This window comes from Ornithodoros turicata, unplaced genomic scaffold, assembly GCF_037126465.1.
Source record: "Ornithodoros turicata isolate Travis unplaced genomic scaffold, ASM3712646v1 ctg00000858.1, whole genome shotgun sequence".
Taxonomy (NCBI): Eukaryota; Metazoa; Arthropoda; class Arachnida; order Ixodida; family Argasidae; genus Ornithodoros; species Ornithodoros turicata.
Genome location: NW_026999407.1, coordinates 15,396 through 31,346, shown reverse-complemented (window position 1 = coordinate 31,346; position 15,951 = coordinate 15,396). Strand labels below are relative to the sequence as shown.

The 15,951-nt window shown below is 44.6% G+C and overlaps 1 long non-coding RNA gene across 1 annotated transcript; it reads right to left on the bottom strand.

Moving 5' to 3' along the window:
• Positions 1–258: 258 nt before the first annotated feature.
• On the bottom strand, positions 259–5,191 carry LOC135375402 (uncharacterized). The gene is made up of 4 exons (XR_010417239.1): positions 4,998–5,191; positions 1,894–2,033; positions 1,709–1,767; positions 259–1,237 (listed from the first exon to the last, which is right to left on the bottom strand). It is a non-coding gene; the product is annotated as an uncharacterized LOC135375402 (long non-coding RNA).
• Positions 5,192–15,951: the final 10,760 nt, after the last annotated feature.

The following is a 15,951-nucleotide window of genomic DNA, read 5'->3' as shown; positions in this document are numbered from 1 at the left end:
AGTGCACGGCTGCGTGCATCACATAGCGTACCTGTCGTACCAGGCGCCGCCACTGGCGCCGCAGGCGCAGTCGTCCATTTCTCCTTCGGTGACTTGGCCTGGCTTGAACTGTGCTTCAACTGGATCTTTAGCGCGCTACAATCAAACGCAAGCCAACGTCTGGTAACAATGGGGTATCTAAGGGCGGCCTCCGGCATTGCACGCATCGGGATAGGAACAAATACATGGGAAAATGGCGACCTTGGGGGACCTGAAAAATAGAGTGGAGAGAAGGAGTTTAATTGAAGATCAACGGCGCCATCTTGAAGAAAGCGGTCCGGAAAGGCCGCTGACCGTCGCTGGGCGACGGAGCACAGAGGCAGGTTGCAAAGCATCGCAGCTATGACCACCAGTTCCGGACATCCTGTGACGTCAGCTGTGACGTCATCACGGCATGTCTGGGCAAGTTAGGACAGCTCTGGGCATGCAAGGAGAAAAACACTCGTAATACAGAGGCTGGAAAAGCAAGAGTATGCAAACCATCAATAGCTAACAACAAAAAAAATTAGTTACACAACAAATGAGCCCACCAGAACAGGAGCGCAGAACCATGCGACTGCTCCATCCGAGAGGCAGGCAGAAACTGACTCGTAATGGTTTTTGTCCTGTATAAACCCCGCAGCTGCACCCCCTAGCGGTTACTTTCTCAACTAATCTCACAACAAAATTATTAAGAATCACGCCAGCACTACTCCCGGTCCCAAGGCAGAAGATGATAGAAAATGGCGGGAATGCCCGGACAACAGCAACCAGCACCCGACGTGCACGGGCACGAAAATCGCAAACAAAGCGGGAACAAAGTTGGCGAAAGCATTAGTTACACAACAAATCACCTCACCACAGTAGGAGCGCAGACCGATGCGACTGCTCTCGTCGACAGCCAGGGATCAAGTGACGACGGAGCGAACGACCGCACGTCTTCTCCCAACGAGAGCCAGAGGTGGACTGACGTAAGCGCCACTCTACGGGTGCTACGCATGCGCGCGCTCGTAGCGCCCTCTGCGCGCTCCTACCGCCACCTGCGAGAGGCTAAGAGAGAAGAGCATTCCTGCGCCCCCTGCTGGCCGTTCTCATTGGTCGTGAGGCTAAGTGAGAAGAGCATTCCTGCGCCCCCTGCTGGCAGTTCTCATTGGTCCAGACATCATCCTATTGTCTCAGGGCTACACTGTTCTTTTCCACTAATGCTCCTTTGGTCAATCTGCAGTGAAGCCACGGTATGACGTCATCATGCACCTGCGTGGCTCAAGGACGCGTGCGCTCTAGACAGGGGACCTATTATTTATTGAATCACTATCCCAAGATTATTTCCTTTATTCTTCTATAACGATTGCATAGGAAACTATTGCAGAAGAGCACCATGCATGAAAACTGATCGTAGGAATTCCAAAGTCTTACTAAATGAGACTTGCAAAAGAACAAAATATCCTAACATGTAACTCCATCAACGGCTAATAAGAGGACTAGGCACTCAACAAATCAACGCGCGCAGAACTCAGGGCAGCACTATCGTCAAGACGACAATGTTCCTTGTCAAAAAAGAAAAAAATACAAAGCGTTAACACAGGAAAGCATGCATATCGGAGCATGTCAGGACACGACAGGACAAATTCGCACGACTGTTGGGCAACAGAGGAAAACGAACACTTGAACAGAGTGAAAAGACGCTCACCATCATTTTTCCCGTTCACAGCATTCCCTCATTGTAAATCCGCTCGTCACAAAATCCACCTGCATCGTCGAACACCATTCACCAGTGATGAACCACAGATCCGCACATCATCAGAGGCAGACAGAACCCCACCTAAGCTACGCTCATCTACTGACGATCAACGCAATTGCCAGGATCATAATTACCGTGTCTACACCCGCCAGTGTCCAAGAGAGAAGTGAATCCTTGCGCCCCCTGCAGGCCAGTCTCATTGGTCGTGACGGCATCCTATTGTCTCAGGGCTACCCTGTTTTTTTCCACTAATGCTCCTCTAGACAAGGTCAACCTGCAGTGAAGCCACGGTATGACGTCATCTTGCTGGTGCGTGGCTCAAGAACGCGTACGCTCTAGACATGGGACCTGTTATTTATTGAATCACTATCCCAAGATTATTTCCTTTATTCTTCTATAACGATTGCATAGGGAATTATTGCAGAAGAGCACCATAGAAAAGATGAGATTATAGCATTTCATTCCCAAAGTCTTACTGTACAAGGAAAAAATGGTGCAGCAAGACATGTTCATCCCACCCGAGAGCCAGGTAGATAATTGAATAATGACGCTTTGTTCCTCCTGAATAAAGTCACACACCTGTCCCCCTCGCGGTTACTCTCTGAACTAAATGAATCGCAAAAGTATTAAGAATAGCACTATTCCCATTCAAGGCAGCACTATCGTCAAGAATATTCCTTGTACAAAAAGAAAAAACTACATGTAGAAGGAAAGCATGTCAGAACAAGCCCAGGCATGTCAGCGCATGTTTGTCAGACAACAAGGGGGAAAAAGCGAAAAAAACAAAGAAGGAAACCAGCATCAAACTATTTCCAAGCACACGCACTCCTCTTGTTCAAAAACAGTGCTCATCATAAATCTGTCCAGGGGAATACACACCCATTTTGCTACACTTTTTTCAGTAACAGTCAACGCATTGCTACAGACTGCGTGACATCATCACATCCTGTCTGAAGAAGACACCGGCAAAGACTCCTATTAATTATTGAATCGCAAGATTATTTCCTTTGTCCTACTCTGAATGACATTGATTCTCTCATTAAAATTCAACAAAAAAGCACCCTACATATTAACGATTTTCACCCCAAAGGCTCATCATGGTCATTAGAATTACAGTAAACTACCACTGCTCCTTAAAATAATAAGTGAGACCACTCAACGTCACCTCCAGGCTTATGTAATACATGACCCTTTCTATGCTCATACATTCGTTGTCTGAGGCTACACCTGCGAGCAGAAAAGGCGCGGAAGCCGGGTGGGCAAAGTTCCATTCGCGCATTCCGAGCATAAAGGCGGGAAAGCCTGGGAGCAAAGTTCTATTCGCGCACTCCAAAGCACAAGACAGAACGCCTTTACGGGAACACGATAGCATTCCTATACTATATTAATGATTATTGCATTGCAGTTTAGAAAAGCTTCTACAAAACTATAATTTTAGGAGCCCATTAAAATTCAACTTTCTATGGAAACTATAATTGCCCTATTACTTGGATCGCTACTAATGAAGCGCTCCAATTTTTTCTCTCTTCCCATTTCAGCCTTGTCATGCAGTGAAGCCGACTCATATCCAAAATAATTAATTTACACTGAGGGTGCCGTGCTTCAGGAATTCCTATCCTGCGTTCAGATGCAAGCATTTCTTCACGGATACCTTTAACAGCTGACTTCCTCAACATATCGAACACCCAACAACATCTAACAAACAATCAGAGAAACCCACTTCTCAGCTGCACCATGCGACTTTCTTCTGCGTAAAATCGGTGATTTGAGGAAGAGAGCAGCGAAAAATTGCGCGCACTTGTGCTTGACTTAAAAAAACCTGAAGCATATGCTAATAAACTAAGAAAAAGACACTCAGGTCTGGTATGTGATAGTGCCACATACGCAGACGCATTGCCCTTGCGTAAAGAAAGCACAGGACAGGGATACACAAATTTCCTTAGGTGAGCAGGGAAAAGGCTTAAGACCTCAGGTCACCACACATCGCCACGCGGCTAGCACAACATGACACCAACAACATACTAGCAGCGGGTAAAATTGCAACACTGCTAAACAAGTCCAGACATGCCACGATGACGTCACAAATCAGGAGAAAAAAAGCACACGCATGCACGCACAGAGGACAACGCATTAAACACACGGAGCGCTCAGGAATAATCGTAGCGTTACCGCACATCGCTACGAAGCTCAACGTCTAACACAAGACGACAACAACAACAAGATATTAACGAAGGGTAAAAATTGCAACACTGATCAAGTCCAGACATGCGACATCGCATACAAAACACTGCTCATCGGGGAAAGGCCTAAGCCCGCGGCGGATCATCATAGAGCATACACAACTTCATTTTTCTACTTCGCGTAAACTAAACGCGGTCTGCTTGGAAAACGACGTACAAATTTTCTTAAGGCGCAGCGAAATATAGAAATTTCTACTCCGTGCTCAGATACCAGCATTTCTGCTCAAAAACCTGCAAAATTAAGCACTGCTTACTTCGTCAAGCTATCGAACACCCAACAAAATCAAACAAACAACCCCACTTCCACTGGTAGAACACTATTCAGCTTTTACGCAGGAGGCTTTCTTCTACATAAAAGTAGAGAAAATAAGAAAAAGAGCAGCGAAATATTACACGCACTTTTGCTCGAATAGCAATAAGAGAAAAAAATAAAATAAAATATCGACACACACGCTAATAAACTGTGACAAAGACACCCATTTCTGCTATCAGATAATTATTGCATAATGCTAAATACTCATTTGCATTGTCCCTGCGTGAAGAAAGCACAGGGCAGGGATACACAATTTATCTTAAGCGAGCAGGGAAAGTCACTTCTACTCGAACAGCTTAATACCATAAAGTCTGAATTTTTGCAAAGCAAATAAAGCTTGAACAGCGCTACGAACGTGACAGACACATACTAACAAACAAACAAACAAACAAACACTTCTATTCATTTCTATTGATAAAGGCGTAAACCACACTACAAGAACAAAGCACGCGGCTTCAGGAAAGCGTATCAAATGCATCGCAACAGGACCGGCTCTCATAAAATAGCCTGCCCAAAACGAAGACTTCACCAGGTTCGCGAGGTAATTCCATTAAAAACGCTCTCGGTCTATCCTACAGATAGCAATGCAAGCACTGCTTCCCTTATTTTTTAAGCCACTATTCCACGCAATGGCACATAAATGTATCACTCGTGTCACATGAAAAAGCACACACAAAGAACTTACTTGTCAAGTGGGATCCCTGGTTCACACATACACAGACACACACTCACATTTTCACAATCACAAACACAAAGTCCACCACAACCACATAAATCCATATTATTCCTCAGGTCAATAATTATCCTACCATCGTCAAAAGATGGCTCACTCTTGTATGCGATCGCAAAGCGATAGGTCCTCGTTCCGGATGTAATAGGATATCGCCACTCGGCCGACGCGAACCAAAAAAGAAAGAAAGGAATGCGCGTTCGCTATACCTCCACAAAGAAAACGGTGCCGTGCTTCTACGCAGCGCTCATCATACAGGAGTGAATTGTCTTCTTCGTTTTCCTTTTATTTTCTTGCACCCATATATTTTGCAAGAATACTGTAGAGCAGAACGGACAAATGTGAACATCATTCGCTACACACTGTAGCTCTCACCATTTTTAAACCAAACCACTTAACATGTGTTCATAGGTCTTCACTAAATAGGTGAGCCGATAATGACTCAAAATGAAATGAAATCAAATAAAATAATCATTCCAGCATCACTGGCTGCAAGCTTGGGTACCCTGCTTGGGTCTGCTGGCGCTGGAATAAAAGATTTATCGCGAGGGTACTACAATGGTGAGCTTTGCTGTGACTTTCCCTGCTCGCTTAAGATAAATTGTGTATCCCTGCCCTGTGCTTTCTTCACGCAGGGACAATGCAAATGAGTATTTAGCATTATGCAATAATTATCTGATAGCAGAAATGGGTGTCTTTGTCACAGTTTATTAGCGTGTGTGTCGATATTTTATTTTATTTTTTTCTCTTATTGCTATTCGAGCAAAAGTGCGTGTAATTTTCGCTGCTCTTTTCTTATTTTCTCTACTTTTATGTAGAAGAAAGCCTCCTGCGTAAAAGCTGAATAATGTTCTATCAGTGGAAGTGGGGTTGTTTGTTTGATTTTGTTGGGTGTTCGATATCTTGATGAAGTAAGCAGTGCTTAATTTTGCAGGGTTTTGAGCAGAAATGCTGGTATCTGAGCACGGAGTAGAAATTGCTATATTTCTCTGCTCCCTAAGAAACTTTGTACGTCGTTTTCCAAGCAGACCGCGTTTAGTTTACGCGAAATGAACTTATGTATGCTCTATGATGATCCGCCGCAGGCTTAGCCCTTTTCCCCGATCACCAGTGTTTTGGCATTCGATGTCGCATGTCTAGACTTGTTCAGTAGTGTCTTTCTTGCTGCAATTTTTACCCTTCGCTGATATCTTGTTGCTGTCATGTTGTGCTAGCCGCGTAGCGATAAGCGGTGATTCTCCGATTATTCCTAGGCGGTACGGCTTGAGCCTTTTCCCTGCTCACTGAAGGAAATTTGTGTATCCCTGTCCTGTGCTTTCTTTACGCAAGGGTAATGCGTCTGTGTATGTGGCACTATCATATACCAGACATGAGTGTCTTTTTCTTGGTTTATTGGCATATGCTTCAGGTTTTTTAAGTCAAGCAAAAGTGCGTGTAATATTTCGCTGCTCTTTTTCTTATTTTCTCTACTTTTATGTAGAAGAAAGCCTCCTGCGTAAAAGCTGAATAGTGTTCTACCAGTGGAAGTGGGGTTGTTTGTTTGATTTTGTTGGGTGTTCGATATCTTGACGAAGTAAGCAGTGCTTAATTTTGCAGGTTTTTGAGCAGAAATGCTGGTATCTGAGCACGGAGTAGAAATTTCTATATTTCGCTGCGCCTTAAGAAAATTTGTACGTCGTTTTCCAAGCAGACCGCGTTTAGTTTACGCGAAGTAGAAAAATGAAGTTGTGTATGCTCTATGATGATCCGCCGCGGGCTTAGGCCTTTTCCCCGATGAGCAGTGTTTTGTATGCGATGTCGCATGTCTGGACTTGATCAGTGTTGCAATTTTTACCCTTCGTTAATATCTTGTTGTTGTTGTCGGCTTGTGTTAGACGTTGAGCTTCGTAGCGATGTGCGGTAACGCTACGATTATTCCTGAGCGCTCCGTGTGTTTAATGCGTTGTCCTCTGTGCGTGCATGCGTGTGCTTTTTTTTCTCCTGATTTGTGACGTCATCGTGGCATGTCTGGACTTGTTTAGCAGTGTTGCAATTTTACCCGCTGCTAGTATGTTGTTGGTGTCATGTTGTGCTAGCCGCGTGGCGATGTGTGGTGACCTGAGGTCTTAAGCCTTTTCCCTGCTCACCTAAGGAAATTTGTGTATCCCTGTCCTGTGCTTTCTTTACGCAAGGGCAATGCGTCTGCGTATGTGGCACTATCACATACCAGACCTGAGTGTCTTTTTCTTAGTTTATTAGCATATGCTTCAGGTTTTTTAAGTCAAGCACAAGTGCGCGCAATTTTTCGCTGCTCTCTTCCTCAAATCACCGATTTTACGCAGAAGAAAGTCGCATGGTGCAGCTGAGAAGTGGGTTTCTCTGATTGTTTGTTAGATGTTGTTGGGTGTTCGATATGTTGAGGAAGTCAGCTGTTAAATGTATCCGTGAAGAAATGCTTGCATCTGAACGCAGGATAGGAATTCCTGAAGCACGGCTCCCTCAGTGTAAATTAATTATTTTGGATATGAGTCGGCTTCACTGCATGACAAGGCTGAAATGGGAAGAGAGAAAAAATTGGAGCGCTTCATTAGTAGCGATCCAAGTAATAGGGCAATTATAGTTTCCATAGAAAGTTGAATTTTAATGGGCTCCTAAAATTATAGTTTTGTAGAAGCTTTTCTAAACTGCAATGCAATAATCATTAATATAGTATAGGAATGCTATCGTGTTCCCGTAAAGGCGTTCTGTCTTGTGCTTTGGAGTGCGCGAATAGAACTTTGCTCCCAGGCTTTCCCGCCTTTATGCTCGGAATGCGCGAATGGAACTTTGCCCACCCGGCTTCCGCGCCTTTTCTGCTCGCAGGTGTAGCCTCAGGCAACGAATGTATGAGCATAGAAAGGGTCATGTATTACATAAGCCTGGAGGTGACGTTGAGTGGTCTCACTTATTATTTTAAGGAGCAGTGGTAGTTTACTGTAATTCTAATGACCATGATGAGCCTTTGGGGTGAAAATCGTTAATATGTAGGGTGCTTTTTTGTTGAATTTTAATGAGAGAATCAATGTCATTCAGAGTAGGACAAAGGAAATAATCTTGCGATTCAATAATTAATAGGAGTCTTTGCCGGTGTCTTCTTCAGACAGGATGTGATGATGTCACGCAGTCTGTAGCAATGCGTTGACTGTTACTGAAAAAAGTGTAGCAAAATGGGTGTGTATTCCCCTGGACAGATTTATGATGAGCACTGTTTTTGAACAAGAGGAGTGCGTGTGCTTGGAAATAGTTTGATGCTGGTTTCCTTCTTTGTTTTTTTTCGCTTTTTCCCCCTTGTTGTCTGACAAACATGCGCTGACATGCCTGGGCTTGTTCTGACATGCTTTCCTTCTACATCTAGTTTTTTTCTTTTTGTACAAGGAATATTCTTGACGATAGTGCTGCCTTGAATGGGAATAGTGCTATTCTTAATACTTTTGCGATTCATTTAGTTCAGAGAGTAACCGCGAGGGGGACAGGTGTGTGACTTTATTCAGGAGGAACAAAGCGTCATTATTCAATTGTCTACCTGGCTCTCGGGTGGGATGAACATGTCTTGCTGCACCATTTTTTCCCTGTACAGTAAGAGTTTGGGAATGAAATGCTATAATCTCCTCTTTTCTATGGTGCTCTTCTGCAATAGTTCCCTATGCAATCGTTATAGAAGAATAAAGTCCTGAGCGCTCCGTGTGTTTAATGCGTTGTCCTCTGTGCGTGCATGCGTGTACTTTTTTCCCCTGATTTGTGACGTCATCGTGGCATGTCTGGACTTGTTTAGCAGTGTTGCAGTTCTTCCCGCCGCTAGTATGTTGTTGGTGTCATGTTGTGTTAGCCGCGTGGCGATGTGTGGTGACCTGAGGTCTTAAGCCTTTTCCCTGCTCACCTAAGGATATTTGTGTATCCCTGTCCTGGCTAGTTCCATCTCAAATCGAACAATCCGGTACACTTGATGTCTTGAATGAACGGGAAAAAAATATATGTTGAAGCCATCGGTGAGTTAGGAGAAATAAACACTTTCCGAATTCTCTGCGCTGCGCGGTTCGGGAAGTAGGAGAGGAGGAAAAAACTGCCTCTCATAAGACGATGTCGTCGCGCGCGGGTTTGAGCGTTCGCTACAAGGCTATTTCTTGTCGCATTATAGAAATTTCTTGATCTGGCTTTAGACCACTTAGGGCATAATAGGATCCTTCGTTGGCAGTGCTGTACCGGTTTTTGTTTGTCTGCAAAAAAATATCAAAGTTCACTCAAAGTGCCGAAAAACACCATATTCACTAAAACTTTGCGGACGATGTACAAAACGGATAAGATTGAGCTTTATGCCGTTTAGTTTGTCATTCATGTGGCTATCGAATGATGTATAATTTGTTACTCTAATCTGTCTGGAACGTAAGCGATACCTCTTTCAGTAACACCATACCACCAAAAAATGACGAATTTCGGAAGCCTTTATCTAAAAAAACCCACCAAAAACTTGCCTCGAAAATTTTATATGTTGTAGGTAGTTCCTTAGACTATGCACAGAAGAAAAATCAAAAGTCGGACTTGATCGGTAGGCGCACTGTAGATTTTTTGCCAGCCCTATACGCGGAGCGCATTCAAGCCGTGGCACCGTGTCCCGCGTGTTGCAAAATCGAATTTTCCAAAGGGACTTTCAACTTCTGTCTTCACATAAAAAGTAATTGGTATCATTTGAAACCGTTCTGAGCGCTTGCGTTCATAACAGTATTGTAATCGCTGAATGTAGATTGTGGAGCAACAATATGTGCTCACATTGTTTGCGGGATGACACACATGCATTGCAAGTGCTGGGAGCCCCGAATGCTTTAGAATACTTTTGCGTCTTTATAAGAGATATATTTGTCCACGGTGATCATATCGAAGCATATTTAGAGTACACAGAATAACAACAATTTGACAGCGAAGAAGACAAGGTAACGGAGGTAAGAAGGTAACGTAAGTTATGCAGAGCATTCCGGGTGGATGAGAGCGATCGTGTCATGAACTGCTTTAGGCCGTTGTGGAAGCCACTTCTCTTAATGTTACTTTTGATGGCATGTTCTTGTTAGATTTTCTTTCAAATGTGGGCAACATTGCTGCGTGTTGTGATTCAGCCACCTTTGCTGTGAAGTACTTGAAGCAGCTTCTGCATAACTGACCCATTTCTGTTACTCCTTCGGCTTGATCTGCTGGAACCACAGTCTTTATCGCAGCTACGCCGATCTCCGAAGCAAAGCGAAAAACACTTTTTTCTTGTGTATGAGGCGGTAGTCAGCGAAATACACACGATCAGCGCTGTACAACGAAGAGGCCATTGAGGTAGGTGTGATACCAGGACGACACACTGCAGTAATACAGATGTCGTCGCACACTCTGTATAAGGCCACTCCGTGCACTTCTGTAGTCGAGAAGTGAGTGAAGCGTCTTCTGTGTGTAGGCGAAACTTTGCGCAAAGTGTCTTCAGGGAGTAAATGCGATCAGGACCTTCCCATGGTCGCAACATGTCGAACCGAATAACATATTGGACAGCGGCGTCAGTCGGGCTGTTTCGGCAAGGTTCACAAAAGGCACCATGAATTAGCCTTAAGTGTGTGCGTATGACACTACACAACAACATTTTCCTCAGTGCAATTTCCCCCGTCCGTGGTCATGGGGCGTAGGAAAGGAAATGTTTCAAAGAATACTGGAAGTCACTGCGTCCCTCCTGCCATAATGCGTACAGTATGCTTGTTTAGAATAACCCTGAACAGATATACCCTTTTACAAAGATGTAAAATCATTCTGTTCTTCACGGGCTCCCAGCATTGCAATGCATGTGTGACATCCCGCAAAAAATGCGAGCACATCTGGTTGCTCTACAATCTAGATTCAACGATTACACCATTGTTATGAACGCAAACGCTCAGAACCTTGAAAAGGAAACCTTGAAACCTTTTAATTGAAGCAATTACTTTTTATATGAAGTTAGTTATATAGTTGAAAGTCCCTTTGGTAAATTTGATTTTGCAACACGCGGGACAAGGTGCCTCCGCTTGAATGCGCTCCGCGTATAGGGCTGGCAAAAAATTCACAGTGCGACTACCGATCAAGTCCGAATTTTGATTTTGCTTCTGTGCATAGTCTAAGGAACTACCTACAACATATAAAATTTTCGAGGCAAGTTTTTGGTGGGGTTTTTTAGATAAAGCCTTCCGAAATTCGTCATTTTTCGGTGGTATGGTGCTACTAAAAGAGGTATTGCTTACGTTCCTTACAGAGTAGACCAACAAATTATACATCATTCGATAGCCCTATGAATGACAAATTAAACGGCATAAAGCTCAGTCTTATGCGTTTTGTACATCGTCCGGAAAGCTGCATTGAATATGATGTTTTACGGCACTTTGAGTCAACTTTGATATTTTTTTTGCAGACAAACAAAAACCGGTACAGCACTGCCAACGAAGGATCCTATTGTGCCCTAAGTGGTCTAATGCCAGATCAAGAAATTACTATAATGCGACAAGAAATGGCCTTTTAGCGAACGCTCAAACCCGCTCGCGACGACGTCCTCTTATGAGGGGCAGTTTTTTCCTCCTCTCCTATTTCCCGAACCACGCAGCGCAGAGAATTCGGAAAGCGTTTATTTCTCCTAACTCACCGATGGCTTCAACATATATTTTTTTCCCGTTTATTCGAGACATCAAGTGTACCGGATTGTTCGATTTGAGATGGAACTAGCCTCCTGTGCTTTCTTTACGCAAGGGCAATGCGTCTGTGTATGTGGCACTATCAGATACCAGACATGAGTGTCTTTTTCTTGGTTTATTGGCATATGCTTCAGGTTTTTTAAGTCAAGCAAAAGTGCACGCAATTTTTTGCTGCTCTTTTCTTATTTTCTCTACTTTTTATGTAGAAGAAAGCCTCCTGCGTAAAAGCTAAATAGTGTTCTACCAGTGGAAGTGGGGTTGTTTGTTTGATTTTGTTGGGTGTTCGATATGTTGAGGAAGACAGCTGTTAAAGGTATCCGTGAAGAAATGCTTGCATCTGAGCGCAGGATAGGAATTCCTGAAGCACGGCACCCTCAGTGTAAATTAATTATTTTGGATACGAGTCTGCTTCCCTGCATGACAAGGCTGAAATGGGAAGAGAGAAAAAATTGGAGCGCTTCATTAGTAGCGATCCAAGTAATAGGGCAATTATAGTTTCCATAGAAAGTAGAATTTTAATGGGCTCCCAAAAATTATAGTTTAGTTGTAGTTTTTCTAAACTGCAATGCAATAATCATTAATATAGTATAGGAATGCTATCGTGTTCCCGTAAAGGCGTTCTGTCTTGTGCTTTGGAATGCGCGAATAGAACTTTGCTCCCAGGCTTTTCCCGCCTTTATGCTCGCAATGCGCGAATGGAACTTTGCCCACCCGGCTTCCGCGCCTTTTTTGCTCGCAGGTGTAGCCTCAGACAACGAATGTATGAGCATAGAAAGGGTCACGTATTACATAAGCCTGGAGGTGATGTTGAGTGGTCTCACTTATTATTTTAAAAGAGCAGTGGCAGTTTACTGTAATTCTAATGACCATGATGAGCCTTTGGGTTGAAAATCGTTAATATGCGGGGTGCTTTTTTGTTGAATTTTAATGAGAGAATCAATGTCATTAAGAGTAGGACAAAGGAAATAATCTTGCGATTCAATAAATAATAGGAGTCTTTGTCGGTGTCTTCTTCAGACAGGATGTGATGACGTCACGCAGTCTGTAGCAATGCATTGACCGTTACTGGAAAAAAGTGTGGCAATAGAAAAATAGTGTGTATTGTCCTGGGCAGATTTATGATGAGCACTGTTTTTGAACAAGAGGAGTGCGTGTGCTTGGAAATAGTTTGATGCTGGTTTCCTTCTTTGTTTCTTTTCGCTTTTTCCCCCCTTGTCTGACAAACATGTGCTGACATGCCTGGGCTTCTTCTGACATGCTTTCCTTCTACATGTAGTTTTTTTCTTTTTTGTACAAGGCATATTCTTGACGATAGTGCTGCCTTGAATGGGAGTAGAGCTATTCTTAATAATTTTGCGATTCATTTAGTTCAGAGAGTAACCGCGAGGGGGACAGGTGCGTGACTTTATGTCTTGCTGAACCATTTCTTTTTTTTCCTGTACAGTAAGACTTTGGGAATGAAATGCTACAATCTCCTCTTGTCTATGGTGCTCTTCTGCAATAGTTTCCTATGCAATCGTTATAGAAGAATAAAGGAAATAATCTTGGGATAGTGATTCAATAAATAATAGGTCCCCTGTCTAGAGCGCACGCGTCCTTGAGCCACGCAGGTGCATGATGACGTCATACCGTGGCTTCACTGCAGATTGACCAAAGGAGCATTAGTGGAAAAAAACAGGGTAGCCCTGAGACAATAGGATGACGTCACGACCAATGAGAACCGCCAGCAGGGGGCGCAAGGATTCACTTCTCTCTTGTACACTGACGGGTCTCGACACGCAAATTCTGCTCCTGGCGTTGGCCGTCAGTGGAAGAGCGTAGCTTCGGTGGGGTTCTGTCTGCCTCTGATGGGGTGCGGATGTGGTTCGTCACTGGTGAATGGTGTTCGACGATGCAGGTGGATTTTGTGACGAGCGGATTTACAATGAGGGAATGCTGTGAACAAGAAAAATGATGGTGAGTGCCTTTTTCACTCTGTTCAAGTGTTTGTTTTCCTCTGTTGCCCAGCAGTCGTACGATTTGTCCTGACGTGTCCTGACATGCCCCGATATGCATGCTTTCCTTTGTTGACACTTAGTATTTTTTTCTCTTTTGTCAAGGAACATTGTGGTCTTGACGATAGTGCTGCCCTGAGTTCTGCGCTCCTGGTTACCCGTACTCTGTGTTGATTTGTTGAGTGCCTAGTCCTCTTATTTGTCGTTGATGGAGTTACGTGTTAGGATATTTTGTTCCTTTGCAAGTCTCATTTAGTAAGACTTTGGAATTCCTACGATCAGCTTTCATGCATGGTGCTCTTCTGCAATAGTTTCCTATGCAATCGTTATAGAAGAATAAAGGAAATAATCATGGGATAGTGATTCAATAAATAATAGGTCCCCTGTCTACAGTGTACGCGTCCTTGAGCCACGCAGGTGCATGATGACGTCATACTCTGGCTTCATTGTAGATTGACCAAAGGAGCATTAGTGGAAAAAAAACAGGGTAGCCCTGAGACAATAGGATGACGTCACGACCAATGAGAACGGCCAGCAGGGGGCGCAGGAATGCTCTTCTCTCTTAGCCTCTCGGAGGTGGTCGCCCCAGAGGGCGCTAGGAGCGCGTATGCGTAGCGGCCGCGGAGCGGCGCCCCAGTCAGTTTCTCTCCGGCTGTCGCAGAAAGCAGACGTGCGCTCCCCGCACTCGCTCAGTTTCTGGTTGGTTGTCACGGAGAGCAGTCGCATCGGTCTGCGCTCCTGCTGTGGTGAGGTGATTTGTTGCATAACTAATGCTTTCGTCAACTTTGTTCCCGCTTTGTTTGCGATTTTCGTGCCAGTGCTGGTTGCTGTTGACCGGGCATCCCCGGCATTTTCTATCATCTTCTGCCTTGGGAACGGCAGTAGCGCTGACGTGATTCTTAATAATTTTGTTGTGAGATTAGTTGAGAAAGTAACCGCTAGGGGGTGCAGCTGCGGGGCTTTACACAGGACAAAAAAGCATTACGAGTCAGTTTCTGCCTGCCTCTCGGATGGAGCAGTCGCATGGTTCTGCGCTCCTGTTGTGGTGGGATCATTTGTTGTGTAACTAGTTCTATTTTCTTGTTAGCTATTGATGGTTTGCATACTCTTGCTTTCCCAGCCTCTGTATTACGAGTGTTTTTCTCCTTGAATGTCCAGAGCTGTCCTAACTTGCCCAGACATGCCATGATGACGTCACAGCTGACGTCACAGGATGTCCGGAACTGGTGCTGCGATGCTTTGCAACCTGCCTCCGTGCTCCGTCGCCCAGCGACAGTCAGCGGCCGTTCCGGACCGCATTCTACAAGATGGCGTCGTTGATCTTCAACTAAACTCCTTCTCTCCACTCTATCTCTACCTTTTTATTTTATTTTCTACCTATTTTTTTATTTTTTATCAGCTCAAGTAGCCGGAAACTCACACAGTGGTCTGGACGTGTCTTAGATGATCCCCAATTAGTGTAATGACTCCCTGAATGATCCTAATTACTGTGGGGGGTCCCAAATTGCTCTAATTGCTAATTAATGGCGTCCAGGCGACTGTGTGAGTTTCCGGATACTTGAGCTGATACACTACTACTAGTGAGGTCGTATTTATGGCATCTTACTGAAGGCCAATTTTGCTGAAACTCTGGGAGCAGGCACCCGGTTTTCTGTCGTAGGCGTGCTCAAATTCTTGGTTTCTGATGTGCTCCAGTCGGCGCACAACGCGGCTGCCCCAAAAGAGACGAGGATCATCCCCCATCACCGCCTCGGGCTCGCCGTTCTATGCTGGCAGTTTGTCGTTAACCTCTCAAGCGTCAACATATGAAGTCGTGGAATGGCTGACATTACCAAGTGAAAGAGGACGACCCGGGCCATCAGAACAGTGAGGTCGTATTTATCGCATCTTACTGAAGGCCAATTTTGCTGAAACTCTGGGAGCAGGCACCCGGTTTTCTGTCGTAGGCGTGCTCAAATTCTTGGTTTCTGAAGTGCTCCAGTCGGCGCACAACGCGGCTGCCCCAAAAGAGACGAGGATCATCCCCCATCACCGCCTCGGGCTCGCCGTTCTATGCTGGCAGTTTGTCGTTAACCTCTCAAGCGTCAACATATGAAGTCGTGGAATGGCTGACATTACCAAGTGAAAGAGGACGACCCGGGCCATCAGAACAGTGAGGTCGTATTTATCGCATCTTACTGAAGGCCAATTTTGCTGAAACTCTGGGAGCAGGCACCC